The 17,217-nt window shown below is 35.7% G+C and overlaps 1 pseudogene; it reads right to left on the minus strand.

The window, feature by feature from the left end:
• Positions 1-82: 82 nt before the first annotated feature.
• LOC121777184 lies at positions 83-9,057 on the minus strand (annotated as a pseudogene).
• Positions 9,058-17,217: the final 8,160 nt, after the last annotated feature.

Genomic DNA, 17,217 nt, shown 5'->3' on the forward strand with positions numbered 1-17,217 from the left:
ATTTTTTGTTTTATTTCAACATCATGATTTTCAGTATAAACAAATAGAGACTGACGATGATGATTAAAGAATTATAGAAGAATTTTAAGATTCCCAAAACTTGCCTTTGCTCAAACGACTGATAATTACAGAGCACCCCATGAAAACTGGAAATTCAAAATTGTAATGTTTCTTAAGGCAATATATCTTCAAAGAAAAGCTTAAAATCTCCATTTGAAGTATCAAATGCCAACAACTTCTTAACAGCCTCTTGCACAAATTTCAACACTTCAATATGGCTTGACAACTAAGGCGGAGCACAATGAAAAATGCGCGTAAACTACACCTGATACTGCTGATCCTGCGCGGATATGCTCTCACTAACAAGTCTGTCAGCATTCTTGTTATTCTGCATGGAAACAAGTAGGTGTGCTGCTCTCTCTACGACTTTCTCAGAAACACCTAAAGTGGTTTACATTAAAAGGCTTAAATCAGACGAAAATAGACTCGTTCAACAACTGCTGAATAGAAATACACGCCATGATCCTGAATTATACAACATTCCAGACAGGATGAAATCTTGGGATTTTGCTATGAATTGAGATGTACCAGCTAGTAATGCACAGTGCAGCCCTGCAAAACAAATCATGGCAATTATTTTTAGAAAGGAATCGTGAATCTGTCTTAATTGTGATGGTAGGTCACTCACCATAGCTAAGAAGTGCACGCCCGGGAACCAACCTGACAGACAAAAAACAAGAATGTCAACGAAGACAGTCTCTCCATAACCTTTTAAGCAAATATAAATACCAAAAAGTTATAAGGAAAATTAAGCATAACTTATATTATTGGTTCAACAACTGTGAAGCAAGTTTGCGTTTCTAAGAATGAGCTTTATTTCCAAACTTGAGTAGAAACAGCATATCTACCTGTATAGAAATACAATGTCTTCGGCGTCTGTGCATTTTTCATCTGGGCTCAGCACACTCATAGTGAAATGCTTGATCTTGCTTGACTGAAGAAATTACACGATGTTTGTGTGATACCAGTACCACATCTAGAAAGTAGAAGCTCAAATTTGAAAATGCGAAACATGATTACAAAATATGTTACCTCCACTAAATAACCATCTTCAAATATCTCACTCAAGTGAGTCGAGAGCAAAACCTGCAAAAACTTGGAGAATCTTGATATGTCAGATAAGAAGTTGTTTTAATAGTAGTAGTAGTATAATATATTAGCCTCATTATAAAAATCCTTATGTGAATGTCCGAAAGTATTAGTTGAGTTTAATGGGATAGAACTCCATCAATTTGCACAATAAGGGCAAGGCCTCTACGTTTTCAAGAGAAAAGGAATACAGGATGCGCAAACAACAGAATGGAAGCAATTAAAATTTCAGATGAAGTATTAAGCAGTTTCCTGTAATCCAAGAAAATAAAGGGAGTCGATACCAAACCTTTGGGGGATTATCATACGAGGCAAAATAATTTATGGTCCCACCGAGGAGACCAATGCCATCTGGAATTGACATAAAGGATGTTAGATAATGTCAGCAGCAACCGTAAACGATTATAGTGTCCTGCATTATTGCAGTAGCTAACCTGCAGAAAGAGTTCCTTTTCCGAATTCATCAACCAGACACAAAGACCGAGAACTGGCATGCCTGAAGGATATAGTCATTTTAGGAATTTTATATACATGAATTACTTCGTACTTGTTCAAAACTACATCATTAATGGAATAATCCTTACAAAAACAAGGAAAAAGAAGTGATGTTTAAGATCTCAATGAATATAATTCTTATCAATTTAAGCTTAATATACCTCAACATCATGCCTATTTGTTGGAGATCAATCATAAATGTAGATTGCTCGGCAGTCATATACTTGCTTCCCATTGCACAGAATATCCTGTTTTAAAGGATGATGGTATTAAATCTTCTCCAATAAAATAGAATAAACAAGTGTCACCAGAGAAGGATGATTAATTAAGAAGATTGGAAAACAACAGACGCAACCTATCAGTCACACCCACTGTTGCTGCATCTGCTGGTACAAAACTCCCAATATGGGAAAGGAAAACAATCAAGGCAACCTGAGATGGAGAAGTGGACTTAATATAAAATATACCCATCCAATCTTTTGACAATGTATACAAAAATATGAACTTAAAAAAAAACTATAGCAATCTTGATCTGTTGTAATGGTCATACTATGCAACACTACACTTGTATATACACATTTCATGACATGAGATCAGTTTGTTTATGACTCAAGACTTTGTTGAATCTATTGCATGACCCTGATGTCTGTCGCAGGTTATATTTGAATGTGGATTCATGTCACTCCCCTCACAGAAAAAAACAGCATCTATACAGAGAACATCTCACATGCTGAGGATCTTAAAAGATGTGATCAACCATTACGTCCGTAAGTGTTGTGTGTAATATGTTGGTGACTATTTGCAGCCTTGATGGTGACTTTATTGAGCGCCAAAACAGACTGGACTATATTTATTGGAAAAAGTCTAAAGGGAAAAGTTAAGAAGTTTTTTGTTAACCTGTTTTATGTAGACACTTTTTCCAGAATAATTTGGCCCAGTAATGATACTGATTCTTCCTGAACATCCATGATATCTCTTTAATAGCCAATATTAGTGACGAAACCAAAAGCTGATCAATTAAGCAGGACAAGTTTCTCGAAAGCACCTTCATCCATAATTATTGTATCATTGGGAATAAATGTATCAACAGTCATTTCCTGCAAAACATGCCTGATAGCCAGAAGAAGATAGATTTATAAAACATTCACAATGTAAAACAAAGTGCAACTCATAAGGCATTACTGCTCAAACCTTCCATTTCTTATGTCAATCATGCTTTCTGAAGTTAAAATGGGCCCTTGCATAGTTGTTCTGACGAGCAACTAATGCTAATGACAAAGTGCTAGAACAATCACATAGAGGTCAGAATAAGGGGAAAATAGGAGGAGAAACAAGGGAAGCACATGAAGAAAATCCCCAAAATTGAATGTGCCATTAAACTTTAAGTAAACTAACCAATCCAGCTCAGCTACAAAATTAACAGCTTTGAGTAGTGGAACATAGAATTCAATAATATGTGTGATGAGGTCTCTGGTAATTGCTCTCTCCATGTCTTGAGAAAGGAAAAAAACGAATAAAGATGGATTAAGCATCAGAGATGGGAATACTATGTGATTAAAACAAATATGCTTCTTGCAGAAGTAATTGCCAAAACGCTGAGCAGCCTAGAAAAACTAAAGCTGCTTTGACCGTTTTCCTTACAGCTCATTCTCAAAGTCAATATTCCTATACCAAAATATCTATTTTTCTTGCTAGGGATAGGCAATAGCTAAAAGAAACATTAAGGTCGATTCATATAGATGGTTTACTTACCAAGAATTTTGTGATATACATCTCCAAGAAGGTTATCCAATTCCCTTGTCTTTGCAGTGCGATAGAAAAATTTCTTGCAGTCTTTATCTTCATCGGAGAACTATGAATCAACCAGAAAATATGCATATGAAGCAAGAATACAATGTATTGAGTCAAAGTGATAAACTAATAGTATGTTATTACTTACAGCAAATTCAAAATCCTGAAATTTCTCCAGAACATCATCATCAAGTTTTTCTTCAAATAGGCACATTAAGTAGCCTACATCATTTTGTTACAATAAAGTAATTGTAACAAAATTTAGAAAAACCAGTCTTTCAAAAATACTAATATAGATTTTATGTATTCCAGATGAGAACCCATTCTTCAAAACCAGTGAAGGGGAGAGTTATTGAAGTTTGATTGACTTTGAGAAACAATAAAGGACAAAATCAAACCAATTTAGTTATTATTTGTCTACAAGAAAAAGAACGGGAAAAAACTGTAACTGATCCTACTGAAATTTTGTTAGTTGATTGAAGGAAGTGTTTCAACAAACAAATGAACGCATCCTCTCAGACCAACCTATTTGGTGTATATAAACAATACAAGGAATAAATTTTTCCCCCGACATATAAGGCAAACGTGCAAGTTCCAATGATGAGACCTGTAAATGCAGGTAATATCTTCATGTCAACTTCATGGTTAGACTCTCATTAACATGATAAACAGAAAATATAGCACCTCTTCAAGAAATTCAGGCAATTCCTCATATATTTGCCTCAGCTCGTCCAACTACATGGAATGAATGTAACTAAATTATTCAACAAACTAAGAGGAAAAGGATAAACTGCAATGATCTGAAGATTTAGATTAGAATCTCTAGACCTGCTTTCTTACAATAAAGCTTTCTCACCTCCCCACAAAAGTTGTCTTTGACTATTGTCTCATAACCCTTTTCTTTACCTCGATTTAGATCTATAACTCCAATAACCTACAAAAGGTTCGAGTAAACATATAAAACTAACAAATACAGTGCAGTATAGCAACAACAAAGATGATGTTTATCTGCAATTTAAGTATGACGTAGAAAACTGCACTTCTTCATCCTTCAAGGTTAAAAAAATCCACTTAGCTAGATTCTTAAACTTCAACTGGAAAACAAATTTGAAGTCAACTATAATTGACTGAATAGTCTTGACTTAAAATTAAACATATGACCTACCAGATCAATGAAGAAAAACATATGGGAAAGAAAACAACCCATACCAGTTCATATACGTAGGCCAGATCTGCAGTGATGTGAAGACCAGCCTGCAGTGTAAAAACAATACGGAGAAGAAGAAGAAGAAGAAGAACGTTGGACAAGATTATGGTATGCTAATTAAAGTAATGATCAGTAGTAGCTGTTACACCTCCTCAATGATGTCCAAGTTCAGATACTTCAATTGATCTTGGAGTGTTTCAGAGATACCTACTTCAAATATCTTGTTGATGTGCAGCAGTGAGCATATGCTCTAGAAAACAAAATATCGTCCACAGTTATTTCACCACAAAGTTCATCCAAAAGTACAAGTATAACTTGGTGAGTTGAGGTATAAATCTCTCCTACCCTCAGAAAGGTAGCCCAATCACTATTTGTACATACAGAACTTGGAGAGTTGATTTCTGTAACAAATACAAATATATCTGAATCAGAACCCCAAAAGGGGAGATTAGATAGCAAACAACATGGAGAAAAGAATGTCCCTAAAACCCCCTACCCCAAAAAATAAAAAAATACAAAGAGTGCATGCTTAGTAAGGTATAAAGGGATTGCCATAATGATAACCACAATGTTGATTTTACATATAATAAAGATAACAGGGGCATAAAAGTGTTAAAATACATTCACCAGAACAGCTGAGAGAAGACTGTTGAACCTTGAGTAAGTGTGGAATATCTTTCACAGACTTCAGGGTCTGACGTATAGAAACCATGAATTCTTCAGCACCAACAAAGAAAGATATCTAGATTTACTGAGAGGAGAAGCTGCGCGAAGCGCATAAGCATATAATGTTTGTACTCAAAACACGTCTAATCAGAGATGAGCATGCAGACTTCAAACGAGTAAAAACTCAATTTTAATAAAAGGGGAATGCAAACTACCATTGCTAATAAGAAACACTCATGCTTGAAATATCCAAATCAAGAAGATTCATATGAAGAAAACTCTATATTGATCAGCATTCGACGGATATCACTGTGAAGATATAATGCAGTTTGCTCATTCAAAGCTGTCAGTCTTATGGAGTATGTAGTGTTTTTTCATGTGGGCACTTTACAAGTCATATGGACAAAACTAAAAAAAAATTAAAGCGTCATACAGATGTGCCTAGACAAGGATATGTTTTTTCATGTGGGCACTTTACAAGTCATATGGACAAAACTAAAAAAAAATTAAAGCGTCATACAGATGTGCCTAGACAAGGATACAGTATCAAGACGGACATTAAGCTTTTCAAGGTCCACTATTGGCCTCAGGAACCAGTTCCTAATCAAATGGCAGCATTAGATGAAAACTCAGCTAGATAAGGCAGTTTTTACATCAGCTGGGATTTTTCTACTTTTCTTACCTTAATAGACGTCTGCCCATTGGTGTTACACACTGAAATATGCAAAATAATCAGTTCCAATTGTCTTGAAGTTAGGTTAACTGAAATTCAGCAAACATAAATACAGAAGTCTCATAACACCTTATTCATCATTCCGTATACAGAGAACCTGCAATCAGTAACATCAGTAAACACTTTGTGAACATGTCTTATTTTCTCTTAACATTCTTTCGCTCTACCTATGCTTGTACATCTTGGACAATTTTTATAACAGAAGAGCTAGAGCGTATTTCAGATTTTACCCTTCCCTTGATCTACCAATGCCCATATGACTGGGATGCTTGTCAGTTTGAAATATTTGTAGTGCCTCGTGAGCAGTGGAGTCAACTTTAAGGAAATTTTGCCTGATCTTGTTTGTTAAGGTGTGGACTCAGCACATTGAGACTAGCTTTTTTCAATAAAATGCGTAGTCATACAATGAAAGAACTTAACCTAAGGAATTAAGTTGAACTGAAGTCTTAAAGACTGCAAAGGATACAGTGAAATTTGAGATATGGAATTTATTGCTATTGATGGGTTCATAGACTCTTTCTGTTCAAGGGTGTCTATTAACCTCTCATTCTCTAATATGGCAAGAAGTCCCCCACCGACACGAACTTGAACATCACTTCGGATGTCCATCATTGAACTGAGCTACAATTCAACAAAAGAACAAATTAATCTGCAATATAAGATATGAGAATGGAGTCAGTCAATATTCTGACAAGTGAAGTCTGGGATCAGATGTGTATATGCGAAGTTGTCTTATATTATTGTTATAAACTCAGTCGCAATATTTTCAGTATCTATTGGAGAATTCAGATATCCATAGATCTGATTTGGCAGCAAGGGCTATCTCCAATTATCACGGCTCTGATACAGATTTGTTTATTAACAAATGTGACAAATGAATCAAACAAGGCATTCGTATCTCTGGTGAATAATAAAACACACAATGCATATATGATTCAACTTCACGAGAAATAATAACAAAAACAAACTAGAGAGAGAGAGAGAGATAGTTGAATAATTCAATTCAGTTGACAATGCCATCAATTTCTAGGTATAACATATAATAGGTAATATCTAGTGTATCAGCAAGACATGCTGAAACAATTAAGGGTGAAAATAAAACACAACAACACTAAATCAAGCAAAAAAAATTCAACTTACAAAAGAGACCCTTTCCTTAATATTGAATCCTTCATCCATTCCAGCAACACGCAGGTACATTAGTCTGTTTTAGGCAATACAGACCAAAACATAGAGTCAAAAAAATCCATCACAAAAAGGATGAAGCCAGAAAAAGTAGTTCCAAAGATATAAAGACAGGGTAAAGCAGTAAAACTTTAGCATTTGTACTAAAACCACTTATGTAATCCTTCAATCCCTGCTCTTTTCCATACCATAGAACAAAAGTAGATGTCATCTCATGACTTTCAGGAAAGCAAATACATTTTGGATATGATGGCATCAGTATGCACCTTATAAAACTTCTAACCAGAAACCCCATTCTCCCACATAACCAAACTAATCAGATTGCATAGTCATTCTCTCTTTGGGGGATAACTTGCTTGATCAACTATAAATGAAAGTAATCGATTGAAATAAAGAATAAGGATGCAAAGCTCCACCATCAGGAACACCTGATAAGTTTGCATTAATTGTTCTAATCTTCTAGGATTCATGAATCCTCTAAGTTCATTTGTCAATATATCTTTCTAGAAATGCATCACAGACAGTATACATTTTTTTTGAGAAATCGAGATGAGAAGATTAAGATTACTGAAGCTAACCAGAATAGCTAAAACTATCATTAAGAGCGTACTGCGAAACAGCTAATGGTAAATTTAAAATTTGGGCAAAAATGCAGTTACAAAGTTCTGCTATTTTGGCTTTACCTGTGCCATGCTTGCTCATATGTGAATAATGAACTTTTCACAAGCTTCACTGTTGAGCTTCAGTTTCTCCGTCTGCTTAACTCATGAAATTATATAATAGATAAAACAATGGAACTAGCTGCGGACCCGAATGAGACATCAGTTATTAAGTAGTGTACCATTGCTTTGTAAAGCGTTCACGAAGGACTCTTCACTCTTAGTGCTGGTATAGATAACACAAGGCTGAGCTTGATATTTTACTACATTGAAAGAGAGTAAAAAGTTTATTATATGTAAGGCACAAAACCAGAGTGAAAGTACTTGAACATTTCCTTTTCAAGTACCCATCTCAACCATAGGAAAATCTTCATCCTCATCTTCCCAAAATTCCATAACATGGAGATGGCATATACTGGAATCATAATAAGAGATTCCAACTCTGTAGAAAGGCCACAACCACAATCACATCAATGATTTGTAAACTATAAATATGATTCATGAACTACAGAGGGTTACCTTCGACCGTGCACGAGGCATGCCATATACACCTGAAAAATGAAGCAATGAAACAGGAAGATTCATGAGATCAGAGAAATCTCTATGATCCACATCAAAATGTGCACCGCAAAAGCTAATTAAGCTAGGATTAACGGAAAATAACTATATCCGAGTGCAATTGACATTTATTATGCTGTCTAGATCCAGCAAATTGGAAAATGAAGGCGGATTAGCCGCCGAACGGTACAACCCAAATATTTCTGCAAATATAGGTATAAGGAATTGATCTTCAATGTTCTCTTTCAAACAGCTAGAGCCAACACTCCTGGACTAACCAGAGGTAAAATTACCTAAAATCAGTTGAACGAGCTATAACGGGATTTGTATCGAGCGACGGCGATGTAACAGTTCATATTTGAAGTTTCAGCTACTTTACTGAAAACAAATTCCAAATTGCTGCGAAAATAAAGACATCGGAGAAGAGTGAATGGAAGAAAACCTGAGGTAGGGCATCTGTTTCGTCAACCTCTTCCATGATTTCGAGCTTGAATCCGTACAATGAAGCGCGGAGAGAGACTTTCAAATCTGTTGAAGAAAGAAGCTTACACAAGTTCGCGCTTTTAATTTTGAAGCGACTTGGTGCGTGTGAGAGTACGGCGTATAAAAGCACATCCGATTTTCGTCCAATTGACAAGTACTACTCCCTCCATCTCACTTCCGAAGACCTCGCTATTCATTTTAATCCGTTCACTTTAGAAGTCTCGGTTAGAATATTCCATTATAAGTCTCGTATTTCACTAACTTCATTTCACCCACATTTTATTATAAAATTATTATAAAAATAATACGGATCCTTTCTCACTAAACATACTTTACCAAATCTATTAAAAATCGTTCGATTAAACCAATGTTTTAAAAATCGGACCGGACCGGACTGGCCGGTTCGACCGGTTCAACCGCGAACCGGTAGGTGGTCCGATCCGGTTAGCACTATAAAACCAGTGACATGTTCAACCGCCATGAATCGCCGAAACCGGCCGGTCGGACCGGTCTGGCCGGGAACCGGTTCAAATGCTTTTCAAAATTTTATTCTAAAATTTTGGCCTTGATAGAGGTCGAACTCAAGACCTCCCGGTGAACTTACCAACAATTCTACCACTACACCACAAGGACTTCTTTGTAGTAATATGAACATAATTTATTTTCATATGTTAAACACAAAATATTTATCTATATAAACTAATAATTCGTGTTTAATACGTATATATGTATATTAAGAATATGTGATTAATTATATTAAAAGTTTACTACTATTTGATTATATACTAGGAGTATTTACTAAATATATGTTTTTAATTTATGTTTATTCATATATCTTCGTGTATAATATTATTTTGCCGCATTACTTTTTGAAAATAATACTATGAACTTATTTATTTTTATACATAAATATTAAATTTTTTATTTACAATAACTTACTACTAGTATAATTTATATATTTAATTATATTTGTTGATAAAAAATTAATAAAATTCTATCATTCACTAAAAATATATTCTTTTTAATTTTATATTCTTTTAAGATAATTCATTTTAATTTTATATATTCTTTTAAGAAATTATTAATTTTAATATATTTCTTATATTTTAATTATACTTTTACAATCACTAATGTTTTATAATATAGGAGTTTATAATTATACATAGAGTTTAATACTAGTTTTTAATATTGTGTATTATAATTTATTATTGTATTTAAACTTAACGTCATTAAATATTCTAATATACTAGTACAAGAATTGTTTTCTATAATAATACTATTAAATGTATAATACTATAATATTTATTGATAAAACATTTGATTAAATTTTATTATTTACTACTAAATAAATAAATATATATATAAACAGTATTCCGGTTCAACCAATGGTTCGACCAGTGAACCGGTTGAACCAGTGAACCAGTAATGACGCCGGTTAGCTTGCCGGTCCGGTTTTTAAAACATTGGATTAAACACTTTTATATTTTCCATCAATGTAAAAAGTGTATAATACTTCATCTGGTCTCCATTAAATGTCTTATTTCACTTTTACCATTTTTAATAGTGGACCACATGTTTCAGTAATTAATTTCACTCACACTTTTAAGTAGGATCTACATTCCACTAACATTTTCTACCCACTTTTATTCACAAAGTAAAACAATTTCCCAGAACTTGCGCCGATAAAATATGTGACATTACATATATGTACCATAACATATTTATATTACTAAATTAACATTAATTTGGGTCTCATAAACCCTTCTAGCACTGTTAAAACTTCTATACATTAGTAACATTTGACAAAAGCAAATATATTAATTTAGCACACTAAACATATACTATCAAACAAACTAAAATGATACTAGTAGTAATTTTATTAAGACAAACTAAAATGACATAAGTTTATTAAGACCATGCAAGTTTTATTACATAAGTACAGTCTAACAAGCTGGTCTAGCTACTGTATATCGTGGATGGATGGAGTATATTATTTTGATATGTTCGTCTTTTATGGAATTGCTACGCCGATAGGGGCATCAATCCCGACTCCAACGCCGCCTCCGACAGTGCCCTCACCGACACCAAAGCCAACGCCGCCTTCGATAGTGCCCTCAACGACACCACCTTCATCACCAATTCCACAGTCAATTAGTACCAGAGTTGTGCACTTTTCGACATTGGCAAATTAAACTGTTCTTCGAGAAACGTAACGAAAGTTCTCAGTATATAACTATCTCTACAGTTCGTCGCAAGTCTAAATTTTATTAATAAAACAATTACTACAATTTTGCAAAATTGTCAAGGCATGCAAAATTATAATGATGGATGTTTTTCTTGTATCAAAATTAAAACTCTAAACTTAATAATCTTAATAAAACACTGGATTTCACCTGTAATTTAAAATATGTGATATATCTATCTATCAAAAGTTCAGAACATGAAAAAAATGGATGAATAACATCAACAAATGAGAAAAAAGAGAGATGAACCCTAAACCCTAGGGTTCAAAAGTGGCGTCTTGCATTACCATATTAACGTTTTCGGTGCCTAACTTGGAATATATAAACAAATAAGTACATGGCTGATAAAGATTTGAATTATAACCAAATTGACTTTGAAAACATGAATTAGCAAAAGCATTTAGGCCATGTTTGATTGTCAGGATTGGAAAGTAATTTGATTTCTTAAATTTTAAAATCCTATGTTTGTTTCGTTTTTTAATTACACTGGGAAAGTAATCAGAATCTCGAGAACAAGGAAAGTTAGCACAACTTTCCACGATTCTAAATCCTAACTTTTCTTATGTATTCTTTTTCTCAATTTTAGGATTCTTACATATTTAATGCAATATATTATTATTATTATTACTATTAATTACAATGTTTTAAAAATAATAATCAATAATTTATTAAAGACTTAAATATAATTATATATTATAAATTATATAATAATAAATAATAATTATTATTTTATAAATCAATAATTAATCAATAAAATCATAGTGAAATTTTAATAATAATAATAATAATAATAATATTAATTAATTATTATTATAATCATTTATGATTATAATACTCCATGTAACTATAATATAGTTGTATTATAAGATATTGTAATGGATGATCCATATTTAAACTACTCATCGTAATAATAAACATAATAATATAATTATTATCATTTGTAATTAATAATTTATTACAATTTAATTATTCTTTGTTGAATCGGTATGATTTACGTGGTTCGATCTTTCGATCTACGTCCATGGGCGAGGAAGAAGATGGCTTTATTGATTATGGTTGAAGATTACAAAATATAAAAACAACTCCACAAATCACCACACTCACTTCTAATCTCACTTTCTCTCCAAAGCTAATCAAGTGAATGTAAAACAAGAATTGATTCACGATTGCTGGTTCATGCTGCTCGTGTGCATGCGCCTTTGATCTCCTTTTATACTCGGAGAAACATGCTCCCTACAACAGCTCGCGGCCCAGGCGTAACAGCCTTCCAACCGAAATAACCGTTGCATTCAAATCTCAGCCGTTGATCTTGATGATACACGATGTGTGGCCCAGATGATGCGTGGTTATATTTCATCAATCTCCAGCTTAACCACGCCATCAACTCTAATCCCTTCCCTACCTTATTTCATCCTCCATCACTCTCGGAGACCCACCAACTCTAAACAATACTTGAACTTTAGAGCTGGTAATGGTTTAGTTAACATATCCGCGGCATTGTGATCAGTCGATACTTTCACCATTCTGACTTCTCCCTTTTGCACTTCATCCCTTACAAAATGGAGCTTCACGTCTATATGCTTACTTCTTTCATGAAATACTTGGTGTTTTGCAAGTGCCAATGCACTGCTACTATCACAGAAAATGTTCACAGTTTCTTGTTTTTCACCGAAGTTTTCTAGGATTCCTTTGAGCCACTTTGCTTCCTTCACTGCCTCAGTTATAGTGATATACTCCGCCGCAGTAGTGGACAAAGCCACTACATGTTGTAGCCCTGATTTCCAGCTGATAGCAGTCCCATAAAGGTTGAAGACAAATCCGGTTTGAGATCTTCTATTGTCTTTGTTTGAGGGAAAATCTGAATCACAAAAACCAACAAGTCCCCCATCTTGCTGATCATCCTCTACCTTGTATATTAACCCATATTTTGCTGTTCCCTTAAGGTACCTGAGTATCCATTTTAGAGCATTCCAATGCTCTCTACCGTGATCATACATGAAGCTGTTGGTAACACTTATATCTTGTGCTAGATCAGGTCTGGTACATAGCATAGTGTACATAATGCTGCCTATGATGTTAGCATAGGGTATCTTGTTCAGCTCTCTTCTTTCATCATCATTCTTCGGCTTCTGGTCCATGTTGAGCTTAAAATGAGCTTCCAAATGAGTGCTCATAGCCTTTGAATCATTCATTTGATATCTCAGCAACAGCCTCTTGACATAGTCTGATTGTATCAGTCTCAATTCCCTTTGAATCATTCCAAGTATTCTCCTAGCCTCTCCCAGGTCTTTCATGTTAAACCTGGTCTCCAACTCTGATTTCACTCTCATTACCTCAGCATTATTTGCAGCTGCCACTAACATATCATCCACATAGAGAAGAAGAAAAACAACTGCAACTCCATTATCTTCTTTTATGAAAACACAGCTATCAAAATCTGATTTCCTGAATCCCATAGTAGTGATATGTTCATCAAATTTGAGGTACCATTGTCTGCTACTTTGCTTCAAACCATATAAGCTCTTCTTCAGCAAACAAACCATACCTTCACTATCTGGGACTTCAAAACCCTCTGGTTGATGCATGTAAAAGGTTTCTTTTATATCTCCATGGAGAAAAGCTGTCTTAACATCTAACTGATGCAAGACCCAACCATTCCTAGCCACGAGCAAGATCCTGATTGAAGTGTGCTTAACTACAGGTGAGAAAACTTCATTGAAATCCACTCCCTCCTCTTGAGTGAACCCTCTTGCCACAAGCCTTGCTTTGAATCTGATGTGCTCAGTCTCCCCTACTTCAATCTTTTTCTTAAATACCCACTTGCTGATTACTTTCTGAGTCATAGGGTTTTAACCAAAATCCATGTCCAGTTCTTCATCAAGCTCTCAATCTTATCTTTCATAGCCTTGAGCCATTCCTCACTCTCCTTGCTCTTGATGGCTTCTGCATAACTGGATGGCTCAGCATGCTCAATGACCTCAGCCACACACAAAGCAAAGAAACACATCTCATAGTCACTGAATCTAGTTGGCCTTTTGATATCCCTTCTAACTCTATCTCTAGCTAACTTGTATCCACTGTTATTCTGTGTTGTTGTCTCTGAATCATTAGTTTGAGGATCAGAACTACCTGACTCAGCAGCTCCACCTCCATCTGAGGTTCCAGTTTCATCAAGATTTGGACTCATGCTAGCAGCTCCACCTCCATCAGGAATTTCCACACCATTCTCTTACTCAGAAGAGCCAACCACTGCAGCTCTTTGTCCAGAATCTGCAGAGACATTAGCATTCAGAAAAGGCATGTTTCCCTCATAAAAAATCATATCCTTGCTGATGATGATCTTCTGATTTCCCTTTTCTGTACACCAGAGCCTATACCCTTTTACTCCATGCTGATAACCCACCATTACACATTTCAGAGCCCTGGGATTGAGCTTGCCTTGTTTGCAGTGAGCATAGGCTCTGCAGCCAAAAATTCTCAATGCTCTGTAACTATTGTCCCTTTCGTACCATCTAGTGTTTGGTATTTCATTGCCTATTGCTGATGAAGATGAGTTATTGATTAAGATAGAAGCTGTGGACACTGTCTCTCCCCAGAAGTTCTTAGGCAGCCCAAATGACAGCATGCATCTAACCCTCTCTAAAAGGCTCCTGTTCATTCTCTCAAACACTCCATTCTGTTGTGGGTTGGCTGGGACAGTTCTGTGCCTGCTTATGCCATTACTCTTGCAGAAACTCTCAAATTCTGTGGATAGAAACTCCAGGCCATTATCAGTCCGCAAGTACTTCAATGTCTTTCCAGTTTTGAGCCTCATTTCTAGGATCCATTCCTTGAATTTCTCAAAAGCCTGTGATTTTTCTTTCAATATGAAAACCCTCACTTTCCCTAGTATAATAATCAATGATAGATATGAAGTACTTTCCTCCACCTAGAGTCAGAGGTGTGGCAGGCCCCCATAAATCTGCATGAGCATAGTCCAGTATATGTGTGGATGAGTGTGTGCCTGCTTCATATGGCAACTTCTTGTTTTTTCCTAAGACACAATGCTCACATATATTCGGCCTTGAAGAATCATCAACTTGGATTACCCCTTTTCTGATTAACTCCTTCAAACCAGTTTCACCAATATGCCCAAGTCTTTTATGCCATCTGTCAAAACCAGCCTTCTCTGCTATGTTCAAAGATCCAACTATGGTTTCTGCTTCTAGATAGTGTAGGCTATTTTTTCTCCTAGCCTTCATCATATCAATATCATCTTTTGAAACAACCATCTGTCCATTCTCAGAAATGATCTTGAAACCCTTTGATTCTAGAATTCCAACAGATATAAGATTTCTTTTGATGCTTGGAATGTACCTTACTTGAGTAATGATCTTGATTGCTCCAGTGCTTGTTTTGAGTCTGACATCTCCTATTCCTTTGACTGTACACACTTGATCATTACCAAGCATCACTGATCCTGTTGCTTTAAGAAAATTCTCAAACCAATCTCTGCAAGAACTGATATGGAAGCTACACCCGGAGTCCATGATCCAAGCCCTCTCAATCTCCCTTCCTATGATGTTCATTACCTGAGCTGGTTCCTCTTCCAAAGCCAAATCAGCCTGGTTCTGAGCCATCTCATTTTGCTTCTTCTTCCAAGAAAAACAATATTTCTTGAGATGCCCGGGTTTCTTGCAATAATGGCAGCTTCTTGTTTCTTTTCCTCCCCCATCATTCTGCTTTTGATGTTGAGAGGGCTTATAGATCCCTGGTCCTTTCTTCTTCTTTCCTTTGAAGCCATTTATGTTCAAAGCCTGACTGCAGCGGCCTTCATTTGATGTAGAGGAGTTCTTTTCCAGCTCTTTTGAACGAAGGGCACATTGAACCTCCTCATAGGTAATCCCAGACTCTGCATTCCGGCCAAATAACATTGCATCTTTAAGATGCTAATAGGACTTAGGCAAGGCGTTTAAGAGTAGAATGGCCATATCCTCATTCTTCATCGGACCATCAACATTCTCCAAATCATCTAGATTCTTGCTAAAATCATCTATCTGCTCTGCAAAGGATCTATCCTCAAGGATCTTGTCTGAGAAGAGGCGTTGCTTTATGTACAAGCGGTTAGCGAACGATTTGGTCATGTACAGACTCTCGAGCTTCGTCTAGACTCCAAGTGTCGTGGTCTCCTTCGCAACCTCGCGCAACACCTTGTCAGTGAGGTTGAGAACAATGGTGCTATGAGCTTTCTTGGCTATCTCAGCCTTCTTTTTTACACTCTTCTCATCGAGATCTTCCTTTTCCTTCCCCTTCGGATCAATCAGTGCAATGGCTTCATCAAGCCCTTGCTGTATCAACAGAGCTTTCATTTTGATCTGCCACAGACCAAAATCGTTCTTCCCTGAGAACTTCTCCTCTTCGAATCTTGTCGTCGCCATCGATAACTACTCCGATCTGAAGTTCCCACAGACGGCGCCACTTGTTGTGAATGGCGACCGATTCAACACACACTCGAACACTGAAGATAAAGGCACAATGATTTACGTGGTTCGATCTTTCGATCTACGTCCACGGGCGAGGAAGAAGATGGCTTTATTGATTATGGTTCAAGATTACAAAATATGAAAACAACTCCACAAATCACCACACTTACTTCTAATCTCACTTTCTCTCCAAAGCTAATCAAGTGAATGTAAAACAAGAATTGATTCACGATTGTTGGTTCATGTTGCTCTTGTGCATGCGCCTTTGATCTCCTTTTATACTCGGAGAAACATGCTCCCTTCAACAGCTCGCAGCCCCAGCTGTAACAACCTTCCAATCGAAATAACCATTGCATTCAAATCTCAGCAGTTGATCTTGATGATACACGATGTGCAGCTCAGATGATGCGTGGTTATATTTCATCATTCTTCTTCTGTATAAATAAAATAATAATAAGTACTTCCTTTGTCCCATTAAATATGCAACGTTTGCTTTTGCGCATTTGTTTTGGAAAAATTATAATAAATAACTAAAGAGTGAAAAATAAAGTAAGAGAGAGAATAATGTAGAGGAGAGTCCCCTTTA

The sequence above is a fragment of the Salvia splendens genome, chromosome 18, assembly GCF_004379255.2.
Source record: "Salvia splendens isolate huo1 chromosome 18, SspV2, whole genome shotgun sequence".
Lineage (NCBI taxonomy): Eukaryota > Viridiplantae > Streptophyta > Magnoliopsida > Lamiales > Lamiaceae > Salvia > Salvia splendens.